Genomic DNA, 3,383 nt, shown 5'->3' on the forward strand with positions numbered 1-3,383 from the left:
ACGATATGCAACCGGAAGAAAAACAACTAATTTACTGTTGCCAATTATAATTTGCGCCCCCTGTCGGTTGCGGCTAGATATTGGATGTCAACCACCCTTAAACCTCATCGAAGAACAAGGTTGCGGCTAATGTCATACCAGAGGAAGATGCGGAGCGAGATTTAACTCTACCCAAAATCTGTTCACGAAAATAAAGCACAAAGTGAGGAATCTTGTATGAAAGTCAACAAAGATTTAATTGCTAATTTGCAACTTGATTCTTACTTGATCAAATGGGTAGGTTTTTGAATGCACTGACGTAAGTGGACGCACGTGGCAACTTTGGAAAAAATAACATACTTTATATCTGAGTTGTGCCTGTTGTTCACCTTATCTGCCCTCTCATTTTCTAGAATCAAATATATGTTTTTATAACTAACGCAAGACAGACCACAGCCTGTCGTTTCCAATGTGAGCAAATTCATCATAGTGGGCAGAACAAGCAAGGAGGTGGGCAGAGCCAAGCACGAGCTAGTGGGATCCTATTGGCCCGTTCTAGCATGTATTTGCATATTTTGCAGACACTAAAGTGCACTTGTGTAATAACTAAATATACCCTTGCACTCAAACAATGCAATTTTTTGAAACTTTGGCAAAGGGTAAAGTCTACAAAACTTAGTCCACTCTGTTCGTAACAGGTTCTAGTTTTGGGAACAGAAAACTAAAATGTTTTTAATCTATGAGAAAATGAGCAGAATGTTTATTATTCACTGTGCTAGAATGGTCCCATCTCACCTGATCTTGTCTGCTCCCGCCTGCCTTCCATCTTTGAGGACATGTATTTCCATCATTAGAATGATCAATTGACTGTCTTGGCGATATAATAAAAAAATATTCGGTGAAACAGCAATGGTTTAAAAAAAGCTGCATGTTCAAGTCTAGTCAGGGAGAATTTTAGTGAAACGTTTTCCTAACCTTAACTGAATTCTCCTAACCTGCTATGTTAATTATTCTCACCTGCTGCGTAAATTCTCTAAACCTGTCACGAAAAGTTAGTTACGTCCGTAGCTGTGAACCGTAGAGTGAGTCAAAACCTAACTCTCAAACTCTAGACAGCATTCTGCCTTCTTTCTACAGTTCTCAGGTTCACCCACAGCTGCCTTATGTGAACTATAATCCCGATGCTATGTTTTAATGTATTTTTTCCCCATTCAATTGAACCTTTATTTAACTAGGCAAGTCAGTTAAGAACAAATTATTATTTACAATCGCCCTATGCGACTCCCAATCACGGCTGGTTGCGTTACAGCCTAGAGTCGAACCAGGGTGTATGTAGTGATGCCTGAACCACTAAGATACAGTGCCTTAGACTGCTGCACCACTTGGGAGCCCTTAGAAACACCAATAATCACTGCTTGCAATATGGCTTTCGAAATATATGGCCCTTATCTTTCACCAGAGAGAAAGAATCCTTCAAATAAAAAAGATACATTTACTGTAGCAGTTTTGTGCAGATTATGAGGTTTCTGTGTTATGCACTATAGACAGTTACCATATATGTGATTGAATATTATCTGCTGTTGACTTGTGTGGATGTATGTAGGTGTTATGCAACATAGCTGACTTGAAACATTGTTAACAGTTTCAGGGCCATGGGCCTTTCTCATGATGGAAAAATACAGAATAACATAAAAATGGACGCATACAGAACGTAGTGTAGCAAACCACAGACTGTTTTTGTTAGAACTCAAACTTAACAATAACAGAAACCAGATATGTGGTAACGGTATCTAGGGAATGAACGCATAGATACTCCACACAGCAACAGTTACATCTATCAACTGGAGCGCCCGGGGGCTGGTACCAGCTCGTACGACAACAATCAACGATAGGCTGGGTGAGTCTAAACCATGCCCAGTCTCTACTCTGACAGGCCGGCTCGGAAGCAGGAACTTTTTCTGTCAGAGTATATTTATAATATCTTTGTCAAGAACCAGTCAGTTCTCTGTTTTGCCCTGCGAGGTGGGACAGAGAGCCCGTATATACGAAAATTGCATTTACCACTTATTGCTTAGCTAATAAAAAAGACATAGTATACAATCGGTGACTCATTGTCATATTTATCCTGATACCAGATTCGAATTGACGCAACTCTAACAAGATCCACAAGCTATGTGTTCCACCATCAGACTAAACTACACTTCTTCCCCAGTTATGTTTACATACAGGTGTTCAGGGCACGCTAGATAGCTAATTAGCACAGGTGGCCGCCCATGCCTTCCATAAACAAGCGATGTAACATGGAGATATGGCCGTGTGGGAACCCTAGCCCTATAAAGGTGTTGTCATTTTTTAAAAACTTTTTTTTATTATTTCTCGCTGATTTGAAAGATGTCTTCCTTATGTTTCCTAAACCGTACCGCAATGGTTGTGTTTTAACAAAACTCCCCCGACCAGAAGATACTATCGTCAATAGGCGCTAAAGGTAGTTAGCATCAATGAATGGGTTAGTCCAAACCCCCACTGTGGCCAGAAACTCATTACAGCTGTCTGGAATTTAGTCTGTATTGATGACAGTTGGTGTGTATTCATGGATGCCAATAGAAGCCAGGCTTCCCAAAATATTTGACCAATAAATAAAATACAAATTCTTAAATAATTCCTCTTTCGTCTCTGGGTTTTCAAAATTTTCAGTGAATTTGTGGCTGAATTTCACCAGAGAAATCATCAGAGCGAGGGAAACAGCGCTCCTCTGTCTCAGTATGTGTAGCCCATGTATCTGATGCTGTCTGGACAAAATAGTGTGATATGATGCGGCTGTAGCATTTGATTGAGTGATGCCAGCAAGCATTTGTTGATACAACAAGTATAAAATAATTAGCCTATCTGTCACGTTCTGACCTTTATTTCCTTTGTTTTGTCTTTATTTAGTATGGTCAGGGCGCGAGTTGGGGTGGGCTGTCTATGTGTGTTTTTCTATGTTGGGGTCTTGAGTTCAGCCTAGTATGGTTCTCAATCAGAGGCAGGTGTCGTTAGTTGTCTCTGATTGAGAATCATACTTAGGTAGCCTGGGTTTCACTTTTGAGTTGTGGGTGTTTGTTTCCGTGTGTGTGTTTGTCGCCACACGGTACTGTTTCGGTTTTTGTAGATTTCACGTTATTGTTTTTGTTCGAGTGTTCATTTGTCTTTATTAAAAACATTATGGACACTTACCACGCTGTATCTTGGTCCGATCCTTACTCCTCTTCGTCTGACCTCCACTGTGGGTTATCCTGGTGCAGAAAAACGCCCTCCTGGGGAGGCCAGTTTGGATTTGGCTTCACACCAATCAAATCACATCCTAAGCTAAATGTAATTTTAGTTTCTGGTCTACTTGTGTCCTGCAGTAGCTAGCTTGCTAAAGT

Source organism: Oncorhynchus kisutch, linkage group LG19 (genome assembly GCF_002021735.2).
Source record: "Oncorhynchus kisutch isolate 150728-3 linkage group LG19, Okis_V2, whole genome shotgun sequence".
Lineage (NCBI taxonomy): Eukaryota > Metazoa > Chordata > Actinopteri > Salmoniformes > Salmonidae > Oncorhynchus > Oncorhynchus kisutch.